At 42.7% G+C, this 23,305-nt stretch overlaps 1 protein-coding gene across 1 annotated transcript in view; it reads right to left on the reverse strand.

The window, feature by feature from the left end:
* Nucleotides 1–23,305, reverse strand: part of DGKI (diacylglycerol kinase iota) — a 466,380-nt gene that overhangs the window by 428,082 nt on the left and 14,993 nt on the right. The window lies entirely within an intron of this gene.

The following is a 23,305-nucleotide window of genomic DNA, read 5'->3' on the forward strand; positions in this document are numbered from 1 at the left end:
TGACTGTGGGGCAACCCATTTATAACAATTAAAGAAAATTTTAAAAAATGAAAGCTAGAGCTTGCTTTTAACCCGTGAAGATGAAACCTCTCTGTACATTCTACCTGTAGAAAAATAAAAGCCAGGAATGTCTGTTTATATTTCGTTTTCCTGGTAATACTGATCATGTGACTACAGCAGGCAGACCCCGCCACTTAGCACTCAGAAAGGAGGAAGTGATTAAATGGCATGCGTCATTATCTACAGAGAAGGAAGTGATAAGAATCCACAATGAAGTTAGCTAAAATCCTTCTTTATACCATTTATAACTGACCTGGAAAAGATAGCTTTATTTCTCAACCGCGTTTTAAAGCTTGCTGAGGGTACAACCAGAGGAAGGAGCAGCTGAGAGCTCCAGACGAGGAGGAACGGGACCGCTCTGTGCAATATCATTGCACAGAGCAGGTAAGTATAACATCTTTTTTATTTAAAATATATTGCATTTAGTACCACTTTAAGTGATTGCCAGTGTAGCTTTAGGCCGGGTTCACACTAATGCGAATTGGATGTGGGTTTTGCCGCATCCAGTTTGCATGACAGGAGCTTGTGACTGCCTCTCTATGGAGCCAGTTCACATATCACCATTGCGGCGAGTGGCTTGCACAAGGGTCCTGTGCCTCTTTGGCTCCGTTTCAAGGCCGAATTCACGCAAAAATTCAGCCCTGATTCGTCCCTCATGGAGAACAGGGACGCACTGGACCCCTGCTGTGAGCTCTATCCGTCAGCAGTGTGAACCCAGCCTTAAAGTGGTTGTAAACCTCTGACATGAAAAATGAACAAAGCATATCCTTCTATGGCGTGTACTTGTCTCAAGTCAAAGCACTAAATGTGATTTCTATCGGCTGTCTTGTTCCTCCGCTATCTGCATAGGTCACTTCTGGCAAGTTGTGCCCACTCCAAGCAATCAGAGGTGATGCCTCCAGCACACAGCCTGTGGTTGACAGCCTTATGTTTCCCTTTGAGATTGTGTAGGGTGTCCAATCCCTCCACTCAGTTCTCAGATTACACCCAGCTCTCCTCTCTGAGCTTTGCAGTATGTAACATCGGATCCCTGCCGTATACCACTGGAAGCTCAGAAATGCTGTGTAAATTTGGCACTTTAAACTGATATAGAATAGATATGGCTGCAGATAAACAGGTACAACTTATGTAGGAGGATTTGTTTCATCTCTGTGTATCACCCGAGGCCAGTCACTTCACTGGGTACATGACACAACTGTGTTAAAGCCTATTGAATTGTAATAAATTGTATCACCTGGCTCACCAGGTGAAAATAAATGAAAAAAACTGAAAACAAATGTAGCCACCACATCTAGCGACTGTAATAGATTACATTTTGTTCTTGGGTTTAAAGCATCTTTATGAGCTGAGGTACATGTTCCGCTGACTTTTTTTTTCAGGTGACACACCAGAATGGCATTATCCGCCATGATTAGGATTCATCCAATATTATTCAATCAGACAAGCACGAAAATTTTCCCCGTACAATACCAGATCGTACGATTTTCGATTAGTCAGTACAGTTGTCATCCAAAAATACTATACATATATACTATAATACAAATACACCACAACACATGACATCACTTCCGATTTTTTTTTTCTGTCGTACGAGAATTTTCGTGACTAGTAACCTATTCAATCTCTACTTGCGACTATTAAGCGAAAAAAAAGTCGTACGATATTCGGATCGTGTGTATGGGCCATTAGTCTCGGCCTGACAAAAGCTGACGGAGGATGTTATGTCTGGCTAAACATATTTACAAGTAAAACAAGTTGTATGCTTCAATAGGAATATGTACATCTACCTACATCCACAGAGATTGTGGTGCCCCCACCTCTCCGCAGAAAATAACACTGCTGATCAGGTTGCACAGGAAGAATACAGAGCAGACACAGGAGGAAATCACCATTGTAGCTATGAATACTTAATGTGAATACTTAATGGAGAGGGAGAATTGTCATGAATTGGCAGCATACCCAATAGCCACTAAGGCGTGCACATTGCTTATGAGCAATCAGAGGTAATTAGTTAAAGCAAACATAACCCCCCTCCCCAATAACATTATTAAACACATATTAAAGTAGATATAAACCCAATCACTAAAATCTCATATAATCTTTAACATGTTAATGATATTTCAAATGTTTAATCATTTTAAATTGGCAGTTTGCATTAAAACAATACCTTGTGATCATTCCATGAAGATCCTCATTTAGGCAGAAATACTCTCCTTCCAGCGATGTGGCAGTTACATCCCTCGCCTTGCTGTCATCTTCTTCCTGGGTTCCCGGGTTTTGGGCCTCTTGTTTGGCCAGTGGTGGCTGAAGCAATCCCGTTCATGAGGTGCGCATGCACAGCTCAGTGTACAATCAGTAGAGAAATGCTACGCTTAGGTAGTGGCGCTCTTCTCTCCTTCTTTTTTCTCTTTATACATGGTTTGCTGGTGGGAGCCTCCCCAGATCCTGCTTGGAAGAGAGACTGTTGATGCTGCCATAATGTGCACTTTTATGGACTTTTCTCAAGGACTAAAAAGACTCCCTTCATTCGTTTATCATTCCTTGCCCAATTTTTGAACTTTTTATGTCAATTGCACCAGTGTCCCCCTTTTCCTTTTTTTTGCACCTGGGTACGTTTAGAGTGTTAATGTCCTTTATACATCCCTTTTAAATTTATGTATATGCCTATGCAGACCTGCACAATGAATGCAGGGATTGCAATGTAAACGAGGTAGGAAACATATTTGTTGTTTAGTCCCCCTAAGGCGCCTTTCACGCGGACGGCAGTTAAAAGCATATAATATGTTCTGTGAAATTCAAGACTCCAGGCACTACGATCAGCTGCATTTGTACAGTGAGATTACCTGCGTTTATGTGCGTTTACATGCGGCTGTGTTTAGCTGCATTTAGCTGCGTTTGGAATATTCTTTCCATTTCTGATGTGCTTCCTGTTGCTTTTCTTTCCTTGTTGCCGCTGCTATATGCAGGAGAAATAGTACACTGGGATTACCTGCAGTTATGTGCAGATAGCAGCAGATAACTGCGCTAAATCGCTCCTGGACGCAGTCAATTATATTTTTTCTATCCGCACCAAACCGCATGTAACTAAATCGCAGCTATATGCAGTGTGTGAATGGGGCAATGTGTGCTTTTAGCTGCGGTAGAAAACTAGAAAATCCACAGCTAAAAGCACAATTCTATCCACCCGTGTGAAAGGGGCCTTACACATAGGGCTGTCTAGCTGCTTTGTGTGCCTCCCAGTGGTTTAGTATGCCCAGGAGGCTCCCTGCTTGCAGCCTAACAAAGTATATGGCAGCCTGTGGCTGTGTGGGGCTTAATGCTGTACTGACGGACTGCGGTTAACAGGGCTAGATGCTGCACCTATGTCTTCTGTGCACACTTAAATGTCGGGAGGGATGCACAGTAGCTAGATGCCCCCATGTACAAGGAGCTATGCACTTTTATCCATCATTACTTTTTTTTAAACAATAAAAAAAAAAGGTGCCGAATTGAAGTCCATACACTGATGTAAACTGAAATTAAGAATGAACGTAAGAAATTAAGAAGGACTTAAAAACTTTTAATGAGTTTTTTCATTTTTTTTATGGCAGAACTGATGACCCATGTGAAAGGACCCGAATAACAAGTTGCCATTTTTAAATGCACTTGTGTAAATTTTATTATACCTAATGCAATGTGCTGACTGAAACAGCTGTATAAGACTATCACTGTAGCTTGGTTCCCAAACTTTGCTCTGCCTTAAATTCACCTAGATGATTCCGCAGCAAGCCCCTCTGGCACTGAATAAATTAAAATGTAAAAAAAAAATTAATTTGGGATTTTTTTTTCAGATATGGTATTTTTCATAAAAAAACAAATCTATTCACTTTTATGTCTGAATATGCTGCAGCCTCAGTGCTCTCACCAACAGACGATGGGAACTTCAAAGGGACGGATAGGCTCAACAGGCCTACCGTGAAAATCAGCAGAAGATAGCGGCGATGCTGCGAGCAGCTGATACCTCCCAGAGCGGGAATACAAAAAACTGGGATAATCCCTCGAAGAGAACACATCTCAGATCAACTGAGACATGAGGTAAGAGGGGTCAGACACAAACCCTCGCTGTTTAGTCAATAGTGAAGACATAGAGGGTGAAATATCGGAGACTTGTGGGCTACATAGCTACACTGTATGGATGGCAAAATTGTTATAGATATGTGGTTTGTTCTCACTTGTTTCCTATTAAAACAGCACCAGGGATCATTTCTAGATAGCCAGGAGAATTCTCCACTTTTGAATAAAGGCCCATTTATCACAAAGAGTATTGTTCTCTGCTAGATAGTGGTAAAGTATTTCCCAATCCCAAGAGCAAAAATGGAATCGCAGAATTGCATATTATCGGTAGTTCCAATAGTTTAAAGCGTTTGTGATTTTTTAATTTTTTTTTAATAAGAAACATGTTATATTTACCTGCTCTGTGCAGTGTATTTGCACAGAGCAGCCTCGATCCTCCTCTTCTCGATCCTTCCCCTGTCGGTGTTCCAGGCCCCTCCCCTCTGTTGAGTGCCCCTAGAGCAAGCTGCTTGCTCTGGGGCACTTGCACATGCTCGCTCACCCCCCAGCTGCCTCTGTGTGTCTTTAAGACACACATAGTGCCACTTCGTGCCACCCCCACTCCCTCTCCAATGACTGTGATTGACAGCAGCAAGAGCCAATGAGAAGGGAGAGACCCAGGGGAGCTTCTGCTCTTGTGCACATTGCTGGATCAGGATTGGGCTCAGGTGAGTATAATATAAGGGGGGGGAGGGGATGCATAGAATGGATGAAAGTAAAAAAACATTCAGCCTCTACAACCACTTTAATTTTATTCCTTTACTTTTATGTAGTGATTCTACCAGTACACACTTCCTGTCCTAGTGCAACAATTACTCACTGTATCTATGGAGGAGCAATGTTGTCACCTTAGGACAACAATTGTGTTAGGACTACAGAACACCTCCCCATCTCCATAAATTAGGGGGAGGGGTTATGTACTCTTCAGCGTTAACTGAGAACAATGTAACTAATACGATGTCAGAACAGGAAGCTGGCAAGGTTTCTGGCAAGATCATTATTTTTGCACTTCTCAAAAAGATAAAACAAAATACCTAAAGGTATATTTTACAGACAAAAAGTGACCAATTAGGAGAAGCTTATTGTCATTGTATATGTAAACCCTCACCTTAAAATAGAAATGAAAGGCAAAACATTTGTGTATAGATATAAAAAAATCATGGTAAAGACCTTTTTTGCCTTTTATATCAGTGATCACATTCCCTCTGTTCTCAGCTGCAAAGGAAGGGGGGGGGGGGGGGTTAGTCAGGACAAGTCTGATTATTGGAGGAGAGTGGGGTGAGTTCCCAGCACAGCTAGAGAACTGACTATTGTGTGCTCTCATGCCCAGTGTGGTCAGTTTAAATAGGAACACCATGGAATTCACACAAAGGAAGCAATACAAAAGAGAACAGAAGATTGTTTCATACAAGTACATGGTGCAGCAGGCATATATCAGGTATATAAAATGTTGGGTTTACATTTACTTTAAATATCCCCTGGGATAGTTTCCCTGTCCTAGTAAACATAGAAGAAGCAAAAAAAAAAAAATATGTAACCTAAAATAATACACATAACAGTATAAAGCTGCCAGAAGTTCTAATCATTCACTGCTGTATACAAAGCCAAGGAAAAACATTTTGGCTGGTGTTCCACTGAAGTTCTGGCTTCAGAAAAGGCTGAACCTTCTTAACAGTATACTGAGGCTGTGTTATGGAACTATTTTAGTCACAAACAACACTTAGCAGAGCTTTTCAGAAGTTTATTAGTGGTCATGGGATCCTATTAAATATTTATATTGAAATGTTGTGGTGCCAGTTTCATTCTCGGGTTCCTGCCAAGAACTCAAGAAAAGTTTTTATCTGATTGTTGTTGATCTTCAATGCGATCCAGATAAGCTGCATAAGGAAAACTGTCACTAAGGAGGAAGAGGTATGTGTCAGATAAAAAAACTGTCAACATATTATTCAATGTAATGCATTCCAAACCACTTCTTATCAGATGCCTCATGCAAACAGCCCAAAGGTATAAGGCATTTTTTTTTTTTTTTTATGATGGTGCAAAAGTTAGCATGGTTGTAATGTGTAATGGAAGTGACGTTCCGTCGCTGCCATCTTGCTACACCACGCACTGTCGGATGGACGGAAGCCTCGTGACGTCACCCGCGGTCATCGCAGACTCTGTTTACACACATGCTGTTTACCAGGCACTTGGTTTTAAAGCGGATGTAAACCCGAATTTTTTTTTTTTGTTTTTTTTTATGTCATAATGTAGAGTATAAGATTTCCTATCATTTGAGCCCAGTCTTGCCAGAAAGAGTTAAAGTGGATGTAAACCCAATGTCATCCTTTCTAAACTACTGCCATAGGGGTTATCTATAAGGATATACATGGCTCCTGCATGTATCTTTACCTGTCAAATGTCTCCCCTCTGTCTGTTATGAGACCCGAAAAACTGCAGATTCTGTGGGTGGGTCTGTTGTCTGGAGCTCGGTGGGTGGAGTCGTGATGTCAGTAGACTCTCCGCCCACCTCTACACTTTGTCAAGATTTTTCTCACTGAACAATAAAAGAAGATTGCTCAGAGATGGATTAACTCTGTGAGGCAAGACTGGGCTCAAATGATAGCAAATCTTATACTCTACAGTATGATAAAAAAAAAAAAAAAAAATTGAGGTTTACATCCACTTTAATCCAGCTCTGAGCAATCCTCTTTTATTGCTCAGTGAGATAGAACTTGACAAACAGAGAAAAACTTTGTCAAATCCTCCCCCTTGCTGTGAGTGACAGGTGATTTACATATCTCGTGCACTAGCCTAAGACATGCATTATTTTTTAATTCCCTCCCCCACTCCTTTCTTCAGCAGCTCTGCAAGGATTGGCTGTTCCACACCTCAGCATGATTTGGCATGCTGAAGTCATGTGGTTACTTTCCTGTCTTTTCACTGGATGTTAGAGATCATAGCAGAAGTTCAGTTAGAAATACACAGGGGAGTGTAGAGGTGGGCGGAGAGTCTACTGACATCACGACTCCACCCACCGAGCTCCAGACATGTTGAATTTTAAAAGCAGCGGCAAGCCTGCTGATCTCACAGGTTTGCTAATCTGACAGAACACCGCTGCTTTTAAAATTCAGTATCTAAACAGTCAGATGGAGTTCTAAATACTGTATTTCACTATATAACCTCAGTTTACTGTTAAAAATAAGTGTAAAAAGCAAAACTCCAGTGGGTGTAACGATATGTCCGCTTGCCTCCTTCTCACTGTATCCTTACTGTGGACGAGTGCGGGGTGTAGCAAGATGGCAGCAACGAAACGTCACTTCCGTTACACATTCTGACGGGTCGCCTAATCTGATGAAACAGGGGCAGACATAGAAGAGGAGCTCAGAGTGTCGGCAGGGGACTCCAGAAGATTAGGTTCGGGGCCGCTTTGTGCAATACCAGGCCACTATTTTTCAAGCATGGAGAAGCTTGACCATCATGTCTGAAAAGGCATGTTTGGTAGCTTGAAACGTTGTAATTTCTAATGTAGGATTTTGCACATGCTACGTATCTACTTTGTACGTTAATAAATCCCTGTACAGACTGAGAATTATGGTTTATAACTCCTCAGGGCAGATGACTTTTGCTCTATATCCCAAACTATCTACAATGTTTCTATCATCTTATGTCATGCTTGGCCCAAGGTGGGTAAATTATGTGAGTCATTTTACATATATGTAAATCCCAAACGTTGTTTACAGTTTTGGCTAACTTAGTGAAGGGTAAAAAAAATCCCTGTCACTTCAATTTTTACTGTCTGTGTCCTATTAAGGAGATTTACCTTTACTTCCTGTCCCAGAGACACAAGAAGTGAGGGGAAATCTTTGCAAAGTGAGGGATGACATGTCACCAAAACAAGTGTCCCCAATGGAGAATTTTTCCTCACCTTCCCTTCTGGAGACAAGTGTAAAATTTTGCATTTTCCATCATTTTCTGCTATGATGATACTGACCACTATAGAAAAATGGAGAGCGTGTATTTCTCTAGCGAGGACAAAAGAGGCACTAACAACCTGATGCTTTCAAATGTATATTTTAGGCCTACCATATTCACACTCGAGCTGCAAACCTTTAGTGGATTTTTTTTGAGTGATCGTATGGACATTTTTAGACTGAAACATTTTTTTTATTTTCAGCTAGAGGAAAGTTACTAGACAAGAAAATGTCCAAAAAATCATGAATTACATGCACTTCCACATTTTCAGGTGCTCCCACTAAAGTCTATTGGGGTCAAAACACACAACTCTGACTCTGATAAGGAGCTTATGTACATTTCACAAGAGACAAGCTTCAAGCAACTGTATGCTCATTTGTAAAAGGGCACTATTAAACATAAGGGGAATCCTAGTGTCAAGCATTGAAGTGCTTCTGGTGAAGCTTCAAATCACTCAGCTGTGAATGAGCCCTTATGAACCAGAAGGGAGCAAATAAGGAAATGTAATTTTTTTAAAGTTTATATAGACTTTAAAAGAGAAGTTTGGGATTTTTCTTTTTTTTTTTTTTTTAACCACATCAATACTGGGCACTTTCGCCCCCTTCCTTCCCAGGCCAATTTTCAGCTTTCAGCGCTCTCGCATTTTCAATGACAGTTGCGCAGATATGCTACGCTGTACCCAAATTAAATTTTTATCATTTTGTTTACACAAATAGAGCTTTCTTTTGGTGGTATTTATTCATGACTACGTTTTTTATCTTTTGCGATATAAGCGAAAAAAACAATATTTTCTTTATTCTATTTTAAAAGAAATCCAATAAAATCGAATTTTGTCATAAATTAAAGCCAAAATGTATTCTGCTACATGTCTTTGATAAAAAAAATCCCGTTAAGTGTATAATAATTGGTTTGTGTGATCACGGACAGATGTACGCAAATGATCATGTACAGATGCGCGTAGGTGATCACGGACATATGTGTGCAGATAATCATTGAGACATGTGATTTTACTGGGACATATGTGGGGGACAGGTGTTTTTTCTATGTGGGAACATGTGTTTTGGGGACGTGTTTTGGGGACATGTGTTTTGGGATATTGTGTTTTACACTGTGTGTTACTATGCTGGTGATTAGTGTGTAAAAAGCTGTAAAAAACAGCTCATACACACTGATCACCAGCCGGCTGCAGCGATCCGCTCTCCTCTCCTCACGACAACTAATGTGTGAGGAAAGGAGAGCCGATCACCTAGCAACCGGCTCTCTGTTTACATCACATGACGGCTGTGATTGGACACAGCCGTCATGTGATCAGGAGGGCCAATCACAGAGCCCTCCTGCCGATCTGAGATGCGCTGTGCCCGGGTGACACGAGCGCATCGGGATCGCACCGCTGAGTGGGCCTGCACGATCCCCCTCCTTTTGAGGGACGTTCCTGAACGTCCACTCAGAAGGAGAGAGCGCCCACCTGGCCGTACATATGCAGTGGCCGGGTGGGAAGTGGTTAAATCATACTCGCATCTGTCCCTAAAGCTGAGAACTGAGAGATCAAACCCTGCTGATTGCTTAGTTCTCCCCCTCCACTCTGAGCAGAGAGCTGTGACTTTCAGTCTCCATGTGTCTGCTCTGACCCCCCAGCACTCACTGGAGCGCTGGGCTGTTGAGGGGGTGGGAGCAGCTGGCTCAGATTCTGAGAGGATCGCTGAGAAGCTGAGCCAGGTGCCAGTCCAGACTCCTGAGTGAATCCCGACCATATAGTCGCAATCTTTCCCCAGCCTGGACCAGCTCTGAGACGTTAGCTTTATCGAGATGTTGGCTGAAAACAGGTCACAGGAGTGCAGGGCGAACAGCACTATTGTGATCCACAGGAGAAGTACAGCCAAACGAGCTTTGGCTGTACTTCTCCTTTAAGCCCTTCTCATTCTTACTTGACTTTCATGATGAAGCTCCAATCAGAGAGAAACACTTCACAAAAGATTTAATGGGGAGTTTTACACAGCCAATCGCTTACAATTAGGGGTATCTCTGCGCGGTGTCCTTATATTATGGTCAAGCCAGCTAGGCCTCTGAAAATGACATCTGGTAGAGAACTTTTCTGTAACCTTTGCATTGTAGTCAGTGGAAATAATGGTGTACTGGCTCCATAGAAAGTGACTTCTCCTGGTTTCTAGAATTGACTGACCATTTCTTGATTTCTACATTAATTTGTCCACTTCTGTCCTACAGCAACAAATGAGCCAACACTCATTTTATTCTAAGCCACTAGTTTGAGAGTTTAGAGTGAAGCAGAGGGATTGCAGGTCTCCCAGGGTTTTCAATAGGTCTCTCTGTGTAATTGCCATTTGACATAATCACATGAATGATGAAGCACTTTACTGAGATGCTGTGAACAGTACTTTGGAGAGCTCTCTCTCTTGGTACAATTATATTGAGTACACTGATTAGGCCATTAATATGGCAGTCTGTCATTTTAGAGAAAACTTTATTACACCACTGTGGCAGCAAGTGGAAAGATTTAAAGTGACCCTTATATTTAAAGTTTCCTGCAATAAAAGAATTTTAACCTCTCCATCGGCCCACGTCTCTTACCTTCCCTTCACTGAACCCCTGAACCCGCCAACGAAAGCAGCAAGTCAGATAGAGCCCTACTCGTTTCCTATGTTTCCTAGTTAGAATTGGGAGTTCATTGATAGACTTCCTTTGTTTTCTGTAATTGCACTCTATAAAACAGGGGTAGGCAACCCCCGCCACGCGAAGCCTCTTTTGCAGGCACTCAACTTTCTCCCTATCAGCAGAGCAGCGCAGGGAAGTGTCAGTGAGACACGAATTAATTCCAATTTCAGAATTCCCCACACTGCACCTGCACTGAGGGGGAGGCACTTCGCCCCCACACATTGTAAAAGATGGGAAACATTGTTTGGTTCTCTAACTTTGCTGTAGCTGCAATTGTCAGCTGTTGTGATGGGGAAGAGATTGGGTGCAATTCTGCAAGGGGCGAGGGGGCGTTCCCTGTTTCCAGGAGGAGGAGGACTGTCATTGGCCACTGCTAAAGCCAATCACAGTCCTGCTAGCCCCGTTCACCATCTGGAGGAAGATGACTCACTTGGTTGCCACTACCAATCTCAGAAAGAAGAGATTTCACTGTGATTGAGAAAACCAAAATCAGGTGACAGTTTGTGGAATTACTGTTGAGCTTCTGGGAACTTTGTTGAAATTTTTCCTGAACCTTTGCGTCACTTAATACTGAACCTCTGCACAGCCAGTATTCAGCGCAATGAAAATCACACCCAACTTTTGCTTTTTCTCAGCTGCGGGGGCCCAACTTATGATCCTGCACACCAGCCCACTGCTTTCAGAAAATGCCCCTGACCTGAGCTCATCATTACGCATCCATTCCAGATGCTTGTATGTGACATCACATACATCACATACAAGCACGTGGGCTGGATGCGAGAGGTGGATCAGCAGGATGAGTGTGCCAGGACAGGTAGATGTGTCTCATCTCTGCTTCCTTTCACCACTCTGCATATCACGCATATCATAGATGAGAAGTGGGTACAGCGGTGGAGCAGATGAGCAGGAGGGGTTCAGAGGTGGCGAAAATGAGCAGGAGGGGTTCAGAGGTGGGACAGAAGAGCAGGAGGGTATAGCGGTGGGGCAGATGTGCAGGAAGGTACAGTGGTGGAAGAGATGAGAAGGGGCTTCAACAGTGGGACAGAAAAGCAGGGAGGTACAGTGATGGGGCAGATGAGAAGGGGGTTCAGTGTTGGGCCAGATGAGAAGGGGGTTCCGTGTTGGGCCAGATGAGAAGGGGGTTCAGTGGTGGGACAGAAAAGCAGTGGGGTAAAGCAGTGGGGCAGGTGTGAAAGGCGGTGTATTGGTGGGACAGATGAGCAGGGGGAACATAGGTGGGGCAGAAGAGCAGGGGGTACAGAAGTGAGACAATTGTGCAGGGGGTACATTGGTGGGGCAGATGAGAAAGGGGGTTACAGTGGTGGAGCAGATGGGTTCAGTGTTAGGACAGATGAGAAGGTGATTTAGTAGTGAGACAGAAGAGCATGGGGATATGGCAGTGGAGCAAATGTGCAGGGAGGTACAGTGGTGGGGAAAATTATAAAATGGGTACATTGATGGGGCAGATGAGTAGCGGGGTTACAGCGGTGGGACAGAAGAGCAGCAGGGTACCTTTGTGGGGCAGATGTTCAGGAGGTACAGTAGTGGGGGGATGAGAAGGGGGTTCAGTGGTGGGACAAAAAAGCAGGGGGGTACAGTGATGGAGAAGATAAGCAGGCTCTCACAGTGATGGGAGAGATGAGCGGGGGGGGGGGTTAGTGTTGGGACAGATGAGAAGGGGGTTACAGTGGTGTGAAAGATGAGCGGGGGGGGGGGGTTCAGTATTAAGGCAGATGAGAAGGGGGTTCAGCAGAGGGACAGAAGAGCAGGGGGCACAGAGGTGGGGCAGATGTACAGGGAGGACAGTGGTGGGGCAGAGGAGCAGGAGGGTACAGAGGTGGGGCAGATGTGCAGAGGAGAAAGGAGGTAGATGAGTGGAACACGTGAGCAGGGGGTTACAGTGGTGGGGCAGAAGAGCAGGGGGAACAGAGGTGGGACAGATGTGCAGGAGGTACAGTGGTGGGGCAGATGAGAAAGGGGGTTACAGTGGTGGGGCAGATGGGCAGATGAGCAGATAAGTTCCGTGTTAGGACAGATGAGAAAATGGTTCAGTGGTGGTGTGAAAGATGAGCGGGGGGGTTCAGTATTAAGGCAGATGAGAAGGGGGTTCAGCAGAGGGACAGAAGAGCAGAGGGCACAGAGGTGGGGCAGATGTACAGGGAGGACAGTGGCGGGGCAGAGGAGCAGGAGGGTACAGAGGTGGGGAAGATGTGCAGAGGAGAAAGGAGGTAGATGAGTGGAACACATGAGCAGGGGGTTACAGTGGTGAGACAGATGAGCATGGGGGTATGGCGGTGGCGCAGATGTGCTGCGAGGTACAGTGGTGGAGCAGATGAGAAAGGGGGAACATTGGTGGGGCAGATGAGCAGGGGGTAACAGTGGTGGAACAGAAGAGCAGAGTGGCACAGTTGTGGGGCAGATGTACAGGGGGTTACAGTGGTGGGGCAGATGAGAAAGGGGGTTACAGTGGTGGGACAGAGAAGCAGGGGGATACAGTGGTGAAATAGATTTACAGGGAGGACGGTGATCTGAGATGTGAAGGTGCATGAATTGGGGCTGATCTGAAGTACTCAAGTAGTTTACAGCATTTACTTTATAAAAAATCCTTTTCATGATTGAGAGTGTGAAGTTGACATTTTTTTGTTATAAAATCGGCACGCTCAATTTCTTTGAAAACATTTTTCGGCACACTGTGCTAAAAAGGTTGTCTACCCCTGCTATAAAATACATCCGTCAGTAATTTAATAATTACATTTATGATAATTTGAAGTTTCTATACTGAACTTTTTTTACTAGAGAGAAGGTACTAACTACAAACTAGCATGTAGAATAATGCATTTTGCTTTTGTTTCAGAATAGTAGACATTTCAGCACCATGGACAGCTTGTCTGCAGCTTACTACTGTGGACAGGATTTGTAGGATCCTATCAGATTTAATGAATGACATTATTGCCAGCTTTGTTGCAGGACAAGGTGACAAAACTTTCCTTTTGGCTGATAATTATCTCCACTGTGCAAGCTAATAGAAGATGTAAGCAACACTACTGGATGTAATGCAAACACCAGCCTTCAGAGAGTGAAGATTTGGATAGATTAGGCATCCCACCACACCCATCACATAGGTCACTGAGGCACTGCTCAGCCCCTCTAAACACATTTTCTTCTGACACGCGTCTATGCAAGGCAATGCATGATTCTACTGACCAGAATATTATTTATTATAACATGCAAATGAGCCGAAACACATCTAGCATTTAGGCACATTTATGCGTGTTTCACATTTTTTTTCTTCCTGTAAACGCTCCTCTTCTAATACGCCTGCATGAACACATAGGCTAAACATAGAGGTAGGTTTACAGGAAAAATGTCAAATGCCTATAAAAGCAGCTTTTTTTTAAGCCTTGTGTGCATGAGCCCTACTCTCTAAAACTCAGCTCTTCGGGTACTTAGCGTGCTTGTATTGTATTGTATTGTATTGATTTGTTATATTTTCTGTATTTTTGGATGCATAGAATGCACTTTTTGGTTAAGTTCTATTGGCAGATAGCATGTCTAATTTTATTTATTTTCTTTTTTTTATGCACAATAAAAAAAATGTGTAGAATAATACTGGGCTATGTGTTTTACCTCAAATGACAGTTTGGGAGTAGGCAGTTACATTTAAAAAAAAATACAATGTAAAATTGACAAGGGACACCAATATAGTTGTATCTTTGATCTTAAAAACTATGGGTGTTGTGGTAACTTGCCCAAATAAAAAAAAAAAAAGCATAATAATATTATTCTTGAGATCACTAGAAAAAAAAAGCCTTTGAAAATTAGTTTGCAATAACTCCATCAGTATCACCAGCAAAGCAGCTTTATTATTATCCCATTAAAGAAGAAGAGAATGTGTGCTGCATTTCGAGATTTCATAATTTGCCACGTCACAAATGTTAACGCTAGTTTACAAGACCGACCGCTTCTGGCTCGTCCTTGCTTTCGAGCATGCGTGTTTGTACTTTGGAATTTAGTCCGACGGACTTGAGTACACACGCTCGGAAAATCTGACAACAGACATTTGTCCACGGAAAATTTTAAACTCTGCCATCCAACATTTGTCCACGGAAAATCCGACAACAACTGTCCGATGGAGCGTACAAACAGTCGGAATTTCCGCCAACAGCCTTGTCATCAAACATTTCCCGTCGGAAAATCCAATTGTGTGTACGCGGCTTTAGACAGGAACTGTGTTACGGGCCAGGTTACCAGGTGAAAATAAATATAACCACAAAATGTGAGGTTTAATAACCTTTAATGAAAACAGAGCTGCATTAATTGTGCCTTTGCTATCTGCTTGGTGTTCAGCATTAGTACTGCTTTCATTCGTTGAAATTCAATCCCAAATCCCAAGGTTGTGATTGCAGTGTATCATTTAAATGATCAATCAGTCAGTCAGTTGATCAATCAGTCAACCAGCAATAAATTATTCAGTCAATCAATCAAGCAATCAATTACTGACGTGCTAGAGCAGAAATAATTCTTACAGAGTTACAGCAGCAATCTTGAAGTATAAAGTTAACATATAGGTACTCTTACCTAACATATAGGTACCTCTATAAGCACAGTTTTCTCACACTCTAATGTCATGCTGATAGGTTAATTGACCTTAGTATGTGTGTGCACAAAGGGCTTGATTTACTAATAGCAAAAAGATTGTGCACTCTGCAAGTGTAGTTGCTCCAGAGCTTAGTAAATGAGCAGAAGCTCTGCTGACTTCCATCATCCAATTATGTGCAAGCAAAAATGCCGTTTTTGTTTTCCTTGCAGGTGATTGGGTACTATTTGCAAAGTGAAGCTTTACCTGATTTACTAAGCTCTAGAACAACTCCACTTGCAAAGTGCACAGTCTATTAGTCTTTAGTAAATCAACCCCAAAGTGTCTATGCACATGAGTGTCGAAGTCCCAGGGCAAGAAATTGGGTAGGGTTGAGTAAAGACTGGGAAACCTACCTTTTAAAAGATTTGCCAAGTATGCTATGGACATTGGCTTTTAAGCGCATCAGAGAGCTACCAATAGAATCGGATATGACTAAACTAATATATATATATATATATATATATATAGTATGCCACAAGAGTGAAAGAGTGAGTACACCCCTCACATTTTTGTAAATATTTTATTCTATCTTTTCTTGTGAGTTATTTTGCGGGAACAGCAAATTTACACTGTTATACAAGCTGTACACTCACTACTTTACATTGTAGCAAAGTGTCATTTCTTCAGTGTTGTCACATGAAAAGATAGAATAAAATATTTACAAAACTGTGATATACCGTATATATATATATATATATATATATATATATATATATACACACACACATGTTTTTATGTATAATTTACAATTTAAACATCATCCTTCAACAGATAGGAAGCTAACATAATTCGATGGTCAGCTTTGCAGGAATGTTATATATAAAACTCCCAGTCCAAGCAAATTGATCCAATTGTATTGTGGACCCCACAGACTACAAAGACGTTTACTTCAGTTATTACAACATGCTGACACTAAAAGCATTTGGCTGGATTCACACTAACACACATTTTACTGCATAATGTGCATTGCATTAATGCACCAACACACCACAATGCACCTGAAAACAAACAACCCTTTTTTCCCATTAAAGCACTACAATGCATGGCAAGTGTAAAAGAGAGCCCAACAGTGCAGCTGCATTGCTTGCTACTCTACGTGTGTATGGGTGTGATTTACAATATATGGCAAAATGTCACACCATTAGAGGTTTTAAAGCACATTACAACAACACAGTAGTCTGAATGGGTCTTTTGGGTAAAAATACCGTATTCACCAAGGATGCAGTGCAGGTAAGCGTAAGCTTTACATTACACTCATCTCTCATTTTAAGTTACCTTTACGGATGTACTTCTTTAAGGCTCACAATACACATTAAAGCCTGACCATACAATCTGAACAATCTGCATATTTTTACTAAAATTATGTAATATGAGGACCCACCTAAACTATTTAGGAAGTTTTTATGTAATCTAACAAGCCCTTGGACTGCAAACTTGTTGGTTGATCTGTACAATCGGATGTGTAATATGTATGGTGAGCCTAAAGCTGAACTCCATACAGATATAAAAGACACAAATTATTTTAGCTCATGTATTTATGGACACATTTAAAGCGGTAGTAAACTGCAGGCGATTACAAAAAAAAAAATCTATGCAAAGCATACTAGCACATTATGATAGACTTACCTTAGAACGATGTCACCGCTGAGACAGCTGACATCTTCCCTTCTCTTCCTTCCGGGTTAGCAGCCTCTGGCTACATGAGTAGCCAGGGGCGCGATGACATCACTCCCACACATGCGCCGCTGTTTCCGGCGCGGGCTCTGAAGGTCCAACACTGTAAGCCGGATCTTCAGTGCGCATGCGCCGGTGATGTTATCGCCTGCATGCACTCTGAATATCTCCTAAACTGTTAGGAGGTTCACAGTACCTACAGGTAAGCCTTATTATAGGCTTCCCTGTAGGTACAAGTGGTGTAACAGAGTTTACTACCACTTTAAATGTATGTTTTAAATGCAAGCAGTGTAAGTCTATGACTAAAGGTGGACATAGATAGATAGAACTTCGAACGAAAAGGCTTTGGAAAAGTCTTGCAAAAATTCTCATAACATTCTCAGAACATTTGAATGCTGTTCGAAAGATTTTGTTTGCTTTTAATATTTGATTTTGGAATGAATGGACTTTACTGAATAAAAACCACATACACTGTAAGAAATGTGTTTATTTGAGAAACATTTTCCATTCTGCTCCTTTGACATTTGACCCACTAATGATTAGAAAAAAGAACAAAACTTTCTTAGAAGCTTCTCTTCCTAAGAATTTTCATTTGAAATTCTATACATCTATTGCCAGCTTAACTATCAGTCTCTTGCAATCCCTGTAAAGCAGAGCTCACAATGGGAGAGGGAGAAACAGCACAGGAGGAGCCAGTGCAGTGTTCACAACAACACACACTGACAGAAGAGATCATTCTGCTGCTTCTCCTTTCACTGGCCAGTCAGAGGCTGGGGGTGTAGCGTCACATATGGTGACCCATCACATTTGGCTACCCGCTGGACTGCGCATGCGCGACGCCGCCATATTCGTTCCAACACTGTGACGATCTGCGCTTGCGCAGAATTTTGTGGCTACACCCCTGAGTCCAGGTTCAAGCCCCACCATCCAAGTGGACACAGAGTTAGATTATAATTATGCCGAGCGAAGCAAGGCCGTGCCCGAAGTGTGGCAAGTGAAGCGAGCCCATGAGGGGCCCTGTGGCAAAGTGGTCTTACAACAGTGTTGGAACGCATATGGCGGCGTTGCGCATGCGCACTCCAGCGGGTAGCAAAATGTGATAGGTAGCCAAATGTGACATGACAGGGGGAGGGAAATTACCTGTTAGGACTCTATATACAGCCCCGCTGCTGACAGCCTGTCAAAATCTATGAGGCTGGGGAGTGCACCTAGCGGTATGAACATTTAGGGCAATATGCGCCCAGGGCCGAATGGAATACAAGAGATCTGTGTTGCAGTCATTCATCCCTGGCTACCTACTGCCCTGAATGCCAGAGCCACATGCATGTCCTGGGGCTAAAACACAGTGTGCATGGGGCCTAAAAGTTACTGAACTGCAGCAGAGAAACGTTAGATCTCCTGCCAAACAGGACTGTGCAGTCTGACAATGCTGTGTAAATCTCAGTACTGGATGGACAAAAATGTATATATTTTATGTGTATTTAGCTGTTAAAATGGTGTTAAACTTTAGTTAGATCAGCTTTCTTCTTTAAACAAAGTACATTTGACCACAGTAAACAGTTAAAGGTTAATACGCAGCAAAGATCCCATTTTAAATCCTACATGAAATAAAAACATAAAATAACTATTTGGTAAATTAGAGTACATTAGTGCACACGTCCAGATTACAGCAACAATTAAGGAAGCCTCTGGGGTGTGAGGAAATGAAATAGAATTCCCCAGCGTCTTCAGAGAGCCTGAGTGTTTTGCCAAGGTAAGAATATGAGAAGGTTCTCTAGGGTGAGCAGAATCACTCATACATGGGTAATTAGGGTATTCTCGCAGGTATTCCAGTTTATACTCCTCACAGAGTACATGAACATCATCACAACACATTGCTACAGATCACTGACTTCATTCCTACAACATAATACCAAAAGCAACATCAAACATCACCCTGCCAAACTCTGCTGTCAGTTCTTATACAAAATAAAACTCAAATTACATATCCTACTTACAAAGCTCATCACAATGCTCCAAAGGTGTATATCTCTTTGGTTATTTTCAGATACCGCCCCACTAAAACTTCTGTCCTGCTAAAGACCTACAGCTCTCAGCCTCCTCATTACTATTACCATACTTTTCCTGTGGAAATCATTACCCTGGACAGAAGGCCCATCCTCTGATCCTGTAGATGTCATTTGTTGCTAGGACAGTCCCTCATCTAGGTGCTCAGTCCCAATGATGCTGTGTCCTAAGATCACAGCATCACCCTTAAGTTGGGTTATGGAGCATTTGCATTAACTAAAAAAACAGAACTGAATGAGGGGGTTGTGGCCACGCTGCATTGTTAGCGCCAAGGCTGCCTGTAGAGTGGGTGTGGTCTGGGCGGGACCGCACAGAAGATAGCCATGTGAAAGTGGTTGTAAACCTCAGACATGAAAAATGAACAAAGCATATCTCTCTATAGTGTGTACTTGTCTCAAGCCAAAGCACCTGAGGTCCCATTCACACGGGCTTTCCGATCAGGTCTGCCTGTCAGTTTTTCAGGCGGACCTGATCGGAGCCTCCAGTCTCCGCTATGGAGCAGCAGATGTCAGCGGTGACATGTCCGCTGACACCCACTGGTATCCGATTCAATCCTGTCCGTTAAATCCAGACAGATGGTGACCCTATTTTCTATCCGTCTGGTGGATCGGATGAAAACAGACAGGTGGATCTGTTTTCATCCGATCACCCCATCGAGGAGAGCGGGACTCTGACAGGTCCGTCTCTGCACAATGAGCGGAGACGGACCTGTCATCCACCTGCTGAGCGGGGATCAATGGAGCGATCCCCCGCTGAGCAAAGCAGAGTCAGCCAGGCGGACCCCCCATGTGAAAGGACCCTTAGCCCAGGTTCACACTGAGCTGCGGGAATGACGCTGTGCAAGTTCAACTGAACTCGCACGATTTCCTTCCTGCATGTCTGTCCCGATTTCAGCCGCAATTTCAGAGACATCTGTGCAGGTTTCTGCACAGATGTCAGTGTAAATCGCAGCCCGAAATTGCAAAAAGTAGTACAGAAACTACTTTTTGAAATCGGTGCGGCGCTGCAAATGCAGCGTTGCACAGATTAGGATGGTGCCCTTGCCAGCAATGGCCGCCGATTTGACATGTCAAATCGCATGTCAAATCGTACCAATGTGAACCAGGGCTTAGTGTGATTTCTGTTGGCTGCCTGCTATGCTAAGTATGGTTGGGGGTGACTGTGCCCCAGGGACTGGGACAAAAATGTTGGCAGGTATGTAGACCTAGTTTCAAGTATTTAAAACACATGTTTTTAAAGCAAAACTGATCTGCCCTTAGTAAAAATGGCAACCATGAGAAGAATGAAGAAGAAAAGAAAAAAAGGTATGCAAAGAAAGAAGTCTGCAACTATCTATAAGTAGCTGTTTATAAGATGCAATTAATAAACATTTGTGAAGGTGACTTTGTTGTCATTTAATTATTAATGTTTCTATGCTCTATTGCTCTATGATCTTTTAAATATATTGTACCACCAAAAGTATTTTGTCATATATGTATGGCAGATATCTTGTGAGCTAATAACTTCCTATGCTCTCTGCCTGAGCTGACTCTTATTGGTTAACACTGTTCCCAGCTATCTCCGTGGACTACAGAATACCTCCCCTCAATATTAAAGAGAAGAAGAAGGGAATTGGTGGTGTTTGTAGCCCTGTTGTGGGGTGACAATGCTGCTCCTCCATAGATACAGCACAGTAATTGAGCAATTGTCACCCTTTGACAGGAAGTGTGTTACTGGATCACCAAGTGAAAATACTGGAAAGTCTAAAAAAAACTGCTAGACTGCAGAAACATTCCACTTTAGTTCTTAGGTTTAGAAACACTGTAATACTTCTTCATATATAATGCAGTGTCCTAATAAAAGGCTAACCTCAAAAGGTGCTAAAACCAACGATGTGCTGCTCCTACATTGTGTTAAAACCCAAGATTGTGCTAATTTCAAAGGTGTTGCCAGTCTTACATACTGTAAATATTTAATCGTTTAGATATTATTTCTTCTTATATCCAAATATTATATCCTCTATTCTTTAAACGACAATCCGCTCACTTCACCAAATTCCTATATATACAGTACACATACATCAGTGCTTACGGTTTTAGCACAGTTTGAGGTAAGTATTTTAATGGGACGCTGCATTATATATGAAAAAATATGCTTTAAAAAGGAGCAAAATAATAAATGATACAACAGCCAGGCAAAACCAGTGCCAAGATTGCCAAGCAATGTTTTATTTTCTTGGCCACCTTGCACTAAAAATCAACCAACCAGATGCTTGCAAATGTGAGAACAGAATGGAGAATGAAGAGAGTAAAATCTAAGTCAAGCTGTATTTACTGAGATTATCAGATGTTTCTATAAGATAACTGGGGCTAAATATAGAAAGCCTGTGTGCTATTTATAGAAGCATCTCCTTTTATGGAATAAAACGGCATCCCACGTATTTTGTAGCTTCAGATTCTCGGCACGCTGGCAGAGATGGGGGGGCTGCGATGTGCATCTCTGGGGAGGCTAAGAGGCCGATGTGCGTAAAGATGACCTAGCCTATGACCGCTGCAAAGTCCTTTCAGACGTGAATTACATGTGTAGAGCACCAGTAATAGCAGGGTGTGTGTGTCAAGGCTCCAGCAATGCGGCAGGCACAGAGGGAATGGGTAAAACTCACACTTTTATAATAACAAAGTGTGTGTTATTTTTACTGATCCAGCACACAGCTGCTTCCCTTCCCTTGATGCTAACCTCATCACAAGAGAGTGAACATAGCAATTAAATGTTCCCACAGCAGCATACAATTTCCCACTGAGAAGCTAAGGGTTAAAGCGGAACTCCAGGCACTCTGGACCCCCCCCCCCCCGCTCCTGATGCCCCCCAGTTGTTTATGTAAAAAAAAAAAAACTAAACTGTACATACTTTTTGCCCACAGTATTGATGGAGGTCCAGTGATGTCATAGGGGTCCTCCCTTTGCGGGGGGGGGGGGCACATTCTTCAAGGACTGAGCTGTGCTCATACTCACCACTCAGTCCTAAAGTACCATGAGAGCAGAATGTATGATGATGCGCCCCCTGGGGGCAGGCTGGGCTCATAGGAAATGGGCAGAATGACACTTTTTTTTTTACTAAAACTGGAGAGTGCAAAATCTGGTGCAGTTCTGCTTAGAAAACAATCAGCTTCCAGGTTTTATTGCCAAAGCTTAAGGCTCCTTTCACACATACGGACCGTTCGTCTGTTTTTCATCCATCCGTTGACAAATGAAAAACAGACATCACTGCATTCCTATGGAAAAACGGAGGACAACGGATGATCATCTATTTTCATCCGTTTTCATCTGCTTCCGTCAACATCCGTCTTTTTTAACCGCTGAAAGCCCTATTTTTCATCCATCAAAAAAAGGATCAGATGAAAAACGGATGTAAACTGAAAAATGGTCAGTTTTTGATCCGTTTTTGCATTGGTAGTGGATGTAAAAAAAAAAAAAAAATGATGAAAAACTGATGAACTGAACTGATAAAAAAACGGATGAACTGAACTGATGAAAAACAGATGAACTGAACTGATGAAATGAACGGCCCTTATGTGTGAAAGAACCCTTAGGCCTCATTCACACGAAGCGGATCCATTTTAGCGGAGTCCGCCAGCTCAGCGGGAGATCTCTCCGTTGATCTCCGCTGAGCCGGCAGATGACAGGTCCGTCTCTGCTCACTGAGTGGGGAGGGGCCTGTCAGAGCGCCGCTGATTCCTATGGTGAGATTGAACGAAAACTGACAGCATATCCGTTTTCATCAGACCTCAGCTGATCCGATCCGCCAAGACGGATGGCGAACGTATTGCCATACATCTGATTTTAGCGGATCGGATGGCAGACGGGTGTCAGCAGACACATCTCCTCTGACACCCACCTGCCCATAGGAATCAATAGATGACCCGCTCGGATCCGCCTGAAAAACGGACAGGCTGATCCGAGCAGGCTTGCCATGTGAAAGGGGCCTAAGGCCCCTTTTACACATGCTGTCCGTTTGTCCATTTTTCATCCATTCGTTGAATGGATGAAAAACGGACATCAATGCATCTCTATGGAAAAACTGCTGTAAATGGATGATCATCCATTTACATCAGTTTACATTCGCATCCGTCATCCATTTTTTTGAAACTGATCAAAGTTCTATTTTTCTTCT

Source organism: Aquarana catesbeiana, linkage group LG03 (genome assembly GCF_042186555.1).
Source record: "Aquarana catesbeiana isolate 2022-GZ linkage group LG03, ASM4218655v1, whole genome shotgun sequence".
Classification (NCBI taxonomy): domain Eukaryota; kingdom Metazoa; phylum Chordata; class Amphibia; order Anura; family Ranidae; genus Aquarana; species Aquarana catesbeiana.